At 34.6% G+C, this 13,359-nt stretch overlaps 1 long non-coding RNA gene across 1 annotated transcript in view; it reads right to left on the bottom strand.

The window, feature by feature from the left end:
* Positions 1 to 5,510, bottom strand: part of LOC106003242 — a 67,411-nt gene extending 61,901 nt beyond the window's left edge. Inside the window, exon 1 of the long non-coding RNA XR_001175989.1 lies at positions 5,392 to 5,510. This is a non-coding gene — a long non-coding RNA (uncharacterized LOC106003242). The remainder of the gene's footprint in view (positions 1 to 5,391) is intronic.
* Positions 5,511 to 13,359: the final 7,849 nt, after the last annotated feature.

Genomic DNA, 13,359 nt, shown 5'->3' with positions numbered 1-13,359 from the left:
TTGGAATCCTCTAAGTTTATATTCTCTGTTACCTCAGTACATATATTGATTAACTGGACATGAAACTGCTTTTTCTTCTCCTCCATATTTGGTGTTCAATGCACTCTGATTCTGATCACCAAAATATGTGAAGGTTTCTCCCTACTGGCAGCCAATTCTCCAGTAGACACCAATTGAGTATCCAATAATTTAATCCAATTTCCATGTCTCAACAACTTCATTTCCTTTCTGAGACAAACAGAAATGGTCAGATAAGTTGATGTTAAGTGAAATAAACCTCAAGTTAAGGACTCAAATGTTTTTTTTTCTTTCTTGCTATTTTGTCTAACATATTTAAGATACTTCTTTGTTGTTTTGTATGTCTCTCCCCCACGTTATAACCCCTGTTTTCACTGTATTTGATGTTGGTATAATTTGTGGAGGGGAAGGGAAAAAACAAATTGTTTAAATAGTGATACAGGTGGACCCATTGCAAAAATGAGATATACAAGATGTTATGTCAAAAATTAACTTTACAACTTTGGCACGGGCAGAGGAGGGTTTGGGGGTTGGGGGGAGATAGGAAGGGATGGTAAGGGGAAACAAAGGAGGAGGCAACAATGCTTGATAAGAAATGCACTCATTACCTTGCCCATGTAATTGTAACCCCTCTGTACGGTATTTTCACAATTGAAAAAAAAAAGACTTAGCAATACTCACTACCTTAATATGGAATGCTATGGAAAATAAACAAGTCTGAACATTTGTCTCACATGGTTTTATTGCTGTGTTAAGCCATATTAATTCCTCAGATGACTTTATATCACAGCATAAAACATAATAAAATCATAGAAAACAGTAAGAAAAATATATATATGAGTGATTCTATTGGGACATAGAATAATACTTTAAAAGGTTAGAGAAAGAAGAACATAATGAATAATTTTTTCAAAAAACACTCTCCTTTTATTTCTTGCAGTGCAATACCAGGAATATCAGGTAGGATATGTAACAATGGAAAATGCAACATCTAGAAAACTCATCAGGTTTCTTCCACAGGGATACAGGGATACAGGGTTATGTGAACATGTTCCCCCACTGTTCTTAGTTAGAAACAATATGTAATAGCTTTTTCTGTGACAGTTCAAGTCAAAGGAAATGAAGAGCACAACCTAAGTTGCTACAGTGTTGAGGTCAAGTAATCTTTGTATTGCTGATGAAAAAGTTTAATCTTACTTGACATAATGGTAATCATTTTTGTACTCTTGAGGGGAGGTCTTTTTAACTTAGGTAAATTGATAACACTGAAGGTCACTGGTTCTTCTTGGGAGACAGCACAAGTGTAGAGACATTCTTTGGTGTGTTAATGATTTCCACAGAACACAGAAGGGATTCCTAAAGTGCTCTGCAAACTGTGTGTGAGCCTGCTCCACTTCTGGTATCACATTCTCCACTCTTACCAGAAAGTCTTGACTAAATTCAGACATCCCTAACTGTATCTGGCAGTTGTGTTTCTGTATCAATTAAATCATTTTTTTTTCTATTTAGTGTAGTCTTAACTACTTCGGCATCCACAGGCCCTGAAACAGGAATGTGAAGCCACATTTTTTTAAGAACTTGAAGAAAGTTCAAGGTATCTGTGTTAGTTAAAGCCGTACCTGGAATTTACTAAGCTAATTAATTGAGACCATTCCATAGGAATTTTGTTCTAGCTCATTTATTTAAGTCAGTAGCTAAAATGTTGTACACTTTTTGGCTGCCTGGTGAGAAGATATATTAGATATATATTTATTCACAGATCAGATTCACTGTGGATTCATTAATGGTTTCTCTCATTGTAAAATAGTATTTTCTGCAAACATGGCACATAGCTTATCAATCAACCCAATTACATTTATGAAGTGTCCTTCATGTGTCTATATCTTGTGGCTATGTGGACTTAATACAAATGAAGATACAATAAATATTTAAAAGCCTAAATCAAACAAATAAGCCTTTTAGTTCAACCTTACAAATCAACAGTATATGTAAAGTCCTCATGCATAAAAGAATAGATTCCAGTTCTGAAGGGAAGGATGTAGAAGGATTTGTAATCTATTAAAATCAGACTGAAAGGTGGCAGGTGGAGGTCACTGATTGTAAATTGTGATAGAAACTCTTCTAAAATTGGGAATTCATGATGTGGCACATCAGCATATGGCAAGTACAGAAATGAAAACTATAGTTAATAACACATTTACACACATGCACGCACACACACACACACACATGAGTTTGCACTAATCCTAAGGTCAAAGAGTAATTTTCTTTTAGAGCTGAAGAAATCATCTTCTTTAAGGTTACCAACTTCAATTACACTTTCAACATTTATGCCAGTGAATCCATCAGTACCAATCCAATTTTATCTGTACTAAATTCAGGGAAATTTGAACACATCCATGCTTGAATATCACACAGACAATTATGCAAAACATCAAGTCGCTTCATAGGTCTTCAGGGACTGGAAAGAATATCTGGGTATCGTCTGCATACATATGACACTGCAGGCCACACACTGAATAATGCGATTCACTAAAAATATCTAAACATAAAGCTAAATAGAATTTCAAACAAGCCCTAAGGGAATCAGAAAGTAATTCGGCAAAGCACAAACCATTCCCTAAAGGAAACAATTGTAAGAAGAATATAAGGATGAAGAACTTCTCCAAAGAAACCCATGTTAATTCTAGAAAATTCAAAAAACAGAGTGCTGTCAAAGACACGGTCAGCAGTATTCAAACCAGACATCTAGTCTTAAAAGGTACAAATAAAATAGACAGTTGCCTACAAAATACTCATGGACAATTATGTTTCAGTCAAGTCTTGGGGGTAGCTATGTGTATATTTAACATGAAATAAGAAAATGATATTCCAGCAAAAATTCAAGACTTATTGTTTCCTTTCTAAACATTTAAATATTTAAATACTAAACTACTACCAGCATGACTATGTTTATTGCAGCATTATTTACCATAGCTAAGATATGGAACCAACCCAGATGCCCCTCAGAAGATGAATGGATCAAGAAAATGTGGTATATATACACAATGGAATTCTATGCCTCCATCAGAAAGAATGACAGTGCTCCATTTGTTAGGAAATGGAAAAAAATTCTATTAAGTGAAGTAAGCCAGGCCCAAAGAAACATAGGTCCCATGGTTTTCCTTATTTGCAATAACTGATATATGTCTGAGTCAAGCAGAAAAGGTCAGATAAGTTGATGTTAGGAAAATGAACCCCAAGATAAGTATTCAATTTTTTTTCTTTCATGCAATTGTTTCTATCATATTTATAAGATGATTTCTATGTTGCTTTGTATGTCTATTCCCCACAGTATAACCCATACTTTCACTGTTTTTGATGTTGGTATAATTTGTGGAGGGGAAGGGGGAAAAAACAAATCATTTAACTAGGGATACACGTGGACTCATTGCAACAATGAGATGTACAAGTCGTTATGTCAAAAAACGAACTTAACAACTTTGGTGGGGGGTTGGGGGAGAATCGGGTGGGGGGAGGGGAGGAGTATGGGAAGGGATGAGAAGGGGAAACAAGGAGGAGGCAACAATGCTTGATAAGAAATGTACTCGTTATCTTGCCCATGTAATTGTAACCCCTCTGTACAGTATTTTCACACTAAAAAAATAAATAAATACAATACTAAACTATTGATAATGAAGTTTTCTTAAGAACAGTGCAATTGTTGATTTAAATTAATTCCATTATTTTTTAATTTATTGCTTAAGATCTTTATTTCATGAAGCAATGAGAGGGACCACATACACACACACTTACACACAAACACGCATACACATGCATACACATGTGCACATGAACATGAATATCTATTTTAATAGATCTAATAATCTCAGTGATGAAACTTCAATCATTCTTCATAAAGAATCTAGAAGTCCTTTTATGTTTTTTATTGTAAAAATACTGTATAGTTACATGAGTAAGGTAATGAGCACATTTCCTATGGCACATTGTTACCTCCTCCTTTGTTTTTCCCCTACCATCCCTTCCCTCCCCACAGTATTTCTACATATTCTTATTATCATGATCAAACATTGTATAACTAATCCTCTGAAATTTCTTTCCAATTGTCAAGTGATCCTTATAGTCATCAGCATCATTCATAATTCTAATGCTGAAAATTTGCCAGGTCCAGAAAATGGAGTTAAACTGGCAACAAAGGTTGTATTCAGGATTATCACTACAATTAGTAGGAGCAATTGAACTTAAAACTTCATTGAAACAATAGGCAAGAGGGGTTTTAAGTGCTGGTGAAAGCTAACAGAAAAATACTGGAGGATGTTGAGGGCAGACTCATCTACTTATAAGCCACATGGGTTTGCTAATTGCTACTTATCACTTATCTCTTACAAAAGTTAGCCACCTATCCTGCCAGGAAACTGAGAGCTATCTGTGTTGATGTTTGCTTTTGAAGAGGATGGCTCTCAGTTCCCTGACAAAGAGATTTCTGATATGTAAGATTGGTAAAGAGAGAGAAAAGACTCAGTCTGAAAGCAAAAGGGAGATGCAAAAGGGAGTTAGGCAGAAGGCTGGCTACAGTTTATTTAAGCTGAAAAGATGAATTGTTGGTCATCCATACCCATCTCTTAGAGAGCAGCAACAAGATGCTCAAGAAGTTCCTCTGTAACACTTAGGAAGTACTTTTAACTACCTTTAGGATACTGATTAAGTGGACAGAATTATGTTTTTACAGCATACTATTATATCGTGAGGATTAATAGAATATTGAGCTATGTATGGCTATGGACTCAGTATAATGTACATATACAAATTGCATCTAAGTAGCAATAGAAAATTATGACTGAAAATTTGAATGGACTCAGCATAATAAAACAAAGTCATATTTAACATGATAGCCCAAAATGGATACACCTCCGATTTTTCCTGCAATGTCAGTAAAATAATAAGTTTCTAATAGACATATTTGCACATTTCTCTAAGGCTATGAAACTTCTCTAGTCAATCATCATGTATAAAATATTCAATAATTTTGTGACTCCTCAAACTTTTGAGATTTAGAATGGTGAATGTGGTGTTGCATAGATATATCCGAGTTAACGAAGAGAAACTAATTCTTGACCACAATTAGTTTTAAATGAATATTGCCATACCCAGTGGGCAAAACTAAACCCACCAGATTGATTTTCTTTGCTCTGGATTCTTCTTCGTAATAAAATATTCATATCTATATGCTCTGAGGAGTTTGGCAGAACACACCTCAATTAACATACCTCAATGCTTCTATTTGATGACTACCAGATTAGAAATTTAAACAACCTAATGGAAATCAGTCTTTCATGATAAACAAACTCTGTTGCTGCAGGCAAGCTCACTTACTTTTTAGTTATTTCTCTAGAAGCTGTGGTTTCCTGTGAATTGCCTACCTGTATGCCTAGGCTCTCCCTAGGAGAAGAATCCATGCCCCTTCCTAGAAAACTATTCAGAATTTTAACAGCTTTGTGTAATTTTCCCCTGAAAGAACAAGTCAAACTTGTTGGGAGCTCTTTCTAAAGTCTCTGCAGGTAGTTAATGATTTGGTTAAAAATAATTAAGCCAATTTGTTAATATGAAACTTAAACTCCCACAGATAGAACACTGTGTTCGCAGGATAAAAGAGATTGCCTAGATGGAAGGTTCTCAAGGGAAGCTTGAAGCCAGACCCAGCGTGAGGTGCTTTATTTTCTACTATAAATCTTCACACTTCCGCGAAATTGTTGGAAGCCAGTGCGTCTGTGGGTAGTTTTGCTTATTCTTTCCGCTGTCACTGGTCCCTATTGGGAACCCTCTAGTCGTTCCTAAGCAGATACCCTACAGCTAGCTCACAGCATTGACAGAATGCAGAGTGAGGTAAATACAGTGTGACAGCTGCCTTCAGAAGGGAGAGCCAATGGAGAAACAGAAGACAATAACTGAGATACACTACACGTGTCACTAATAAAGATAGAACAGAGAAAAATGTCCCAGAATGGGGAAAGAAACTATTCATCTATGCTAATTCTATTTGTTCTTCAGAAGGCTATCAATTAAATTGCTTAGCTTTCTTTACTCCTATGACTAAAGGTTAGTAAGTAGTGAGATAGGAGATGTTTGGCATTCAAATAGTAGCTTAGTTAGCAAGTGACCTAATATTTCTTCTTGTTACATCTAACAGCTTGATTCAGCCTCAGTATTGAGAGCCCTGTGTTTAGATATATTTGTATTCACATCTTTTCCACTCTGTGAATATTTATTAGCTGGCTCTTTTTATATCAAGCATACTTCACTATGATACCTCAGTAAAACAGAAACCTCCTTCCTTCTATCCATCCACCTACTCAAAATAAGAAAATAATTCTATTAATGCCACTGTTTAAAAGTTTTGAAATGTAAATTTGGGCAGACATAACTTCAATTTAAAAAAATTGCTTTTAATTTCCAAGTTTTCAATTATACTTTTCCTCATCTCTAGGCAGTTTGCCAAGTGTACATAACAAGCAAGGTCCAATAACAAGCAAGTAATACTTCTCATGTGAGCATGTCACCCAGGGTGATGTTTCTCAGTAGGACAACATCTTCTGTTTGTCTGTTTGTTTGCACTCAAACATGTGTCATACAATTATGTGAATTAGTTATATACAATCAGTACAATTGGCTTGCTCATAGAATTTTGATATCAAACCTAACGTATAGTCTATATAATATATATTCTCACATTATTATTATTATTATTATTTTGGTCAGTGGTGGGGCTTGAACTCTGGGCCTGGGCGCTGTCCCTCAGCTCTTCAGCTCAAGGCAAGTTCTCTACCACTTGAGCTACAGAGCCACTTCCAGTTTTCTGGTGGTTTATTGGAGATAGGAGTCTCACAGTCTCTCCTGCCCGGGCTGGCTTTGAACCGCGATCCTCAGATCTCAGCCTCCTGAGTAGCTAGGATTACAGGCGTGAGCCACCAGCACCCGTCTCTCACATTATTTTTATAATATGTTCAATGTTAAATTTGGATGGATACCTATCTATTCAAATACTATTGTTTTGTTTTGCTTTGCTTTGTTTTTAAATCATGGGTCTTGAACTCTGGGCCTGGGTGCTGTCCCTCAGCCCTTCAGCTCAGGCTAGCACTCTACCATTTAAGCCACGGCACCACTTCCGGTTTTCTGAGTGGTTTGTTAGAGATAAGTGTCTTACAGACTTTCCTGCCTAGGCTGGCTTTGAACTGCAGTCCTCAGATTTCAGCATCCTGAGTAGCTAGGATTACAGGCCTGAGCCACCAGTGCTCAGCTATACTATTGTATTTTTAAGTGTATTATTGATATGTTCCATTTTCAACCCTAAAGATCATTTACCAGTTTTCAAATAACACCATACCGCTACTCATTCTTTTCTAATGTAAACTCAAAATCTTGTTATTCTGCTCTTACAATGTGTATGTGAAGTTTAAAATTTCAATATTCATCTTAGAATACAATGGCAAAAGTAACCCCCCCTCACGGAAGCTGATGAAAATGTTCACACAGGAAAGAAAAGTGCACTGGAAACTATTTTCCCCTTCCCCATTGCCAATGGTTTATATGTCTCAACTTTAGAATACATTAACTTAGAAATATTCTATCACAATAATGTTAATGTGAATTGAAACAGAGATGTGTTATTTGTACTATAGTAGCATTTAAATTTCAGACTTTCAAGGGTTTATGACATATCAGCAGTCTTTTAGAGCAGACTATACATTTGGACAATTTTTACAGGAACCAATGAAAGATGGTGTTCACAAAAACATTTTTTGTCCATTTTTTAAAGAAATTGTATCTTACACTTAAGTAAATCTTGGAAGATGTTTGTAAGAAAAAATATAAAGTTTTAGGCATAAAGATGGTCTTGTGGTTTTAACCTTGTTAGTATGAATTTGGAAATAATGTAAATAGGAAAAGTAAAATACTATGACTCAAATTATACAGAAGAATATAATACAAACATTGTGTTTAGACATTCAAAATATATATAATACTGTCAATACTTTTTGGAAGATCAGTACATATTTTTCCCTCTTCCTTAGATGTTTATGCATTACAAAATAACTTCATTAAATGTATTAGGAAATTTAAAATGTGAGAAAATATTAAAGTAAGCAATTTTATTAATGTTGCTATGAAGTCAAAATTTGAGTAATTATTAATAGAGCCATGGATTACGAAAAACTGAAGAGCCCAGCACTGGTAGCTCACACCTGTAATCCTAACTACTCAGGAAACTGAGCTTGGAGGATTGCAGTTTGGGGCATGTGTGAGAGGGGGAACAAAAGCTGGATGTCAAGATGTGGCTCAAGTAGTAGAGCTCTAGCCTTGTAAAAAAAATATTCAGGTACAGTGCCCACCCCTGAGTTCAAGACCCAGGACTAGCACAGATGTGCGCGCGCGCGCACACACACACACACACACACCCCAAAAGAACTGAATATGAAATGAGAGAACTGTAGTTAAAATTAAGTTCCACACTAATTGTTAGCATACAAGACTCCAACATGCGGTGTCACTATACCAAAGGATTGCTCACCTCCTTTACTGTGCTTCTTGTTGACCTTGGGCCCTAGAAAAAGGGTCAGTGAATCCACGTAAAACACAATTGCTCATTCCCAAGTCCTCTTTACACTTTAAAGCTCAGTCCTCATTTCTTTTTATATGTGTGAGCTCAGAACATAAGACAGAATAGTTCAGGCAGGTATTCTAAAGTTCTGTGCATCAAAAATGGACAATAGAATAGTCTTCATTCACTATTTCATGATTGCAGTGCTTCAAGTTCTTTTATCCAGGGCCTAAGGCTACTGGATAGACATGAATAGTTGGGTTTTGTTTGTTTGTTTGTTTTAGGAGAGAGTATTACCATTTTACTGCACTAGATATTTCCATGTAAACATTTTATATTGTGAAGTTAAATATAGTCTGGCTGATAGTTAAAATTGCAGTTAAACATTTGAAAATTTCAATTATACTTTATCACAAAACCCATCTTGTTTAAAGGCGTAAAGTGACTTCAAACAAATTCCTCATCTGTTTAAATTTATCTCTCTAAGCACTTTCCCAATCATAATCACAGAAATCTTCATTTTCTGGTTATAGAGAAGAAAAAAAATATATATAGAGAGAGAGGGAGGTAGATAGCTAGCTAGCTAGCTAGCTAGATAACCTGTGTCACTTGTACTAACAATCTCTGCTCGGTCTTTTTGTTTGCATGAGAACATTATTCATTCCCTTATAGGATTTCTTTTTAACCCTTTCAGGGTAAGTTAACATTAATAGTTGATGGTAATGTTGTCACCAAAATGTCAACAATATACCAGATACACTGACATCTTCTTTTTAACATTGAGAAAGATGTCAGCCTGGAAATATATTTTGAAATCCCAGCCAGAAGTTTACTTAGAATTTACTTTTTATAATACATACTTTCAAGTTTGCCTCAAGAATAAAATGCCAAGAATGTTAAAAATAGTCAAAGTATTCTTCCTTGTTGCTTTCCAAAAAGTCTATGAGTAATAATTGACTTAAATATTTGGATATGAATCAGCCAAATTCTTACTTTGTAGACAATTAAAAGAGCAGCTAAGTCACTACCAGCTTTCCTATAGTTTTCTCCATTAACCAACGAAACATAATCAATATGCATCTGTTATTATTTTTATATTCCTAATTTTGAGTCATTATTTTCTTCTACTAATTTGTCTTAATCTCAAATAAAAATGTTTCTTCATGAATATTAAAGTTCTTTATGATTTTCATGTTCATTAATTCATACATTACTAAATCAATAACTATAATAATTAATAATAATGAATAATTATTAAACCAATAATTAGTAATTTTGTTCTGCAAGTAAGGCTTAGCAGGGATAGAAAAATACAAAAACAAATGAGCAAGCATCTTTCAATGGCAAATGCATAGTGTGAAGAGAGCAGTTTGTAGTGCCTTACATAGTAAGTTCACTTAAAGAAAAGTCAGAGTAGTCTAGTTGCTGAGAGTCTGGGGAGGTTGAGAATTTCTTTTTGAAGGGAACAATCAAAAGGTGACATAAAAAATGAATCTGTCTTTTTTCTTGAAGGGGTGGTGATGAAAGTAGTACTAAGATTTGGATTCAGGTCCTTACACTTTCAACACAGTATTCTACTGCTTAAACCACATCCCCAACCCTTTTTGGTTGGAGTTAAAAATCACAGTTCAGCAGTAAAACCCACTAGACACCATGTTGGAAATGAACAATACAACTGTGGAGAAAGGAGTCAGGAGGGGAAAAACTGGAACAGAATGAGGGAGGGGGTGACATTATTCAAAAAGAAATGTACTCATTACCTGAATCACCTATATTCATTACCTGTATATCACCTTTACAATACAATTTAAATTTAAAAAAAAATCTCTGCTTTTGCTAGGACTAGACTACGATCCTCTTTTCATGCCTCTCATGTTAACTGGGAAGACTAGTACATGACACTATGTCCAGCTATTGTATCTCATGAACTTTTTGTCCCAGCTGGCCTTGAACCATATTCTCTCAATTTCTACCTCCCACATGGCTAGGTTCAAGGCATGAGCTTATCAATGCCTGGCTTGAATAAGGTTTTCTGTGGAGATAGGAGAGAAAAATGAGATCCAGAAAGGCAAAACAAAAACTGAAAAATGTATGTGTATATGAAAAGGTAACATCAAGTATAACAGAAAGACTGAAAGTTTGCATCCAATTAGTTTAGATGACTGCTTTCTGTAAGAATCTTACTTTTAGGATTGTTTCTTTTGTGAAATGGCAAGGTAGTCTGGTCAAAGCAGGGCTTCTTTGAAATACTTGTTTAAATTCTCCCACTTATTCAATATAGTAATATAACTTTTGGAAATAACTCTCAAGTGCATAAAGTTCCCATCCTAAGATTTTTAACTCGTTATCCCTTTTGTTTGGAACACATTCCTTTGGTTCTTTGTATTTGACTCCTCTTCACTGGATCTCCACCTATCTATTACCTCTGTAGCATCTATATCACCTTTCCTGTACAACAGTATTTCATTTTCTTCATAGTAGCATTACCTTCTTATGCTTATTGATTTGCATATTTATTGTTTATTTTAGTTATCTATTTACGTGTACAAAATCCCTAAAGCTGAAAAGCCAGTGTATTATTGAATGCTAAAACCATTACATCTAAAACAGAGTTGTCATAAAGTAGGAATTATACAAATATGTTAAATGGAAGATTAAATGATGTGATTGGGAAAAAGTGGGTTACACAAACCCCTGTCAAAAAAAAGGTATATTTAGTATGCCAGCAAGAATTAACATTACATCTTAACCAATGGCTGTATAAGAATGCATTTCTCAAGAGAAAGAATGGAATTTCTAGGAAAAGAGATAGAGACACTATATATTGTAAGTGTGGTTAAATAAACAAAATATGGAAGCTAATACTGCTTCCACTTTTAGGGGAGGTGGGTCGTGGGGCCTGAACTCTGGGCCTGGGTGCTGTCCCTCAGCTCTTCAGCTCAAGGCTAGCACTCTACCACTTGAGCCACAGCACCACTTCCGGTTTTTTTCTTTTTTCTTATGTGGTTCTGAGGAATCGAACCCAGGGCCTCATGCATGCAAAGCAAGCTCTCTACCACTGAGCCACGTTCCCAGCCCCCTGCTTCCACTTTTATTCAAACTTGAATGAGTCCTGGAGTGCTGAGTTTCTATTTACTTTATCTATAGCTGAATATGTGTGAGCATCAAATGAGAAATGAAAGTAAAAATATCATCAGATAGGAGATAGTGTGTTTTCTTGGCTTCCTATAATAAAATATAGATTATTTTGGAGTAAAAAGAAAAACAATTTAAGATGCTAATTAAGTGGAGTACCACTGGTGTATTTTCCATTACCATCTGGTTCATCTCAGTCTATGAATTTAGTCATGAAAACAATACAGGAGAGAATTATCAAAAAATAGATCTTCTGTTGATCTTCAGAAAAATGATTCTGTCATGATGAAAACAATGTTTTTTTTTAAATGTCACATATAATTGTGCATAGCCAGAGTAAATGAGCCAGTAAATGGGCTGGCATTAATAATTACATTGACATGCATGAAGTTTCAAATATTGACTAATAAGATGATTGATAGTTTTTAGATAATTAAATTGAAAATTATTAAAGAACTTTAAACAAATGTGACTTGTAGATTTTTAATGTTTAATTAGGTACATGCTAAATGCAGCAATAATTTATTTCACCAGTAAAATTTTGTAAATGCATGTTCTAAGTAAAACAACTGCACCAAGACTATTTGTATCACAGGATTTTAAATGTCATTTAAAAAAATAATATCTCTGTATATGAATATTTTACCCTTGAATTTTATTTTGCTTATAATTTCATACGTTAACATACAGAATTACTAAAGCTTTAACTCTGACACATAATTTCTGGAGCTCTAGAAATATGAATTTCAAAGAAAATCTAGAAACAACCTTGAATTTAAAAAGGAAAAGAAAAAGGAAAACTATAATCAAAATAAGCCTAAGAAGATATGCCTATTAAATGTATTATGATACTCTAGATGAGATCTTGCAACTGAAAAAGGATCATGGGGAAAATAGAAAATCAGAATAAATTGTGATTGCTAGTTAATAGTAAGATATTAGTATTGATTCAATAATTGTGACAAGTGTACCATGGTAATGTAGTTAATAGTACAATAAACTCAATATGGAGCATGCACAGATTCTGTTCTAATTAAAAGCTTGTTTTTAAAAAAACATGAAAGAAAAAGCACTTAGGAGTTGAAAAAACTTAAAATTAGTATTTTTTTCATAATTTGAGACTATTGAAATTTTTCCAATGAGTAAATGGTGCATATGTGAGTTTTAAAATATAATATCAAAAATTGCATCCTCAAAGAATTGCCAGTAATGAAACATCTATGTAAATATTTGATGAAAGAAATGTATCTCCATGTGGGTTCCTGACTATCCCTACCAATGTATATCAGAAAAGACTTCACAAAATTTTAGTTTTAATGGATTAAATGTCCAAAAAATAATCAAGGAAAGTTGGTCCATTTTCCAGCCAATGAACTATGGTTCTGATCTGGTTCAAAAATTTTGCTCAGCAAAATCTGACTGTAACAAAATGGATGATAGTTTGCTAGTGTTCGGTAGTGACAAAAATAATGCATACTACTTTGCCACAAGTGAAATAAACTGGGTCAACCATTATGGGATGAGAAGAATAACTGAGAACCTAAATGCAGGAAAGAAAAAAATGAAATAGACTTATGAATCAAGCTGGGCATCCATGGAGATGAGAAATA

The sequence above is a fragment of the Dipodomys ordii genome, unplaced genomic scaffold (assembly GCF_000151885.1).
Source record: "Dipodomys ordii isolate 6190 unplaced genomic scaffold, Dord_2.0 Scaffold1, whole genome shotgun sequence".
NCBI lineage: Eukaryota > Metazoa > Chordata > Mammalia > Rodentia > Heteromyidae > Dipodomys > Dipodomys ordii.
Note: the sequence above shows the minus strand (reverse complement) of the source record. Positions and strands in the feature narration are given on the sequence as shown.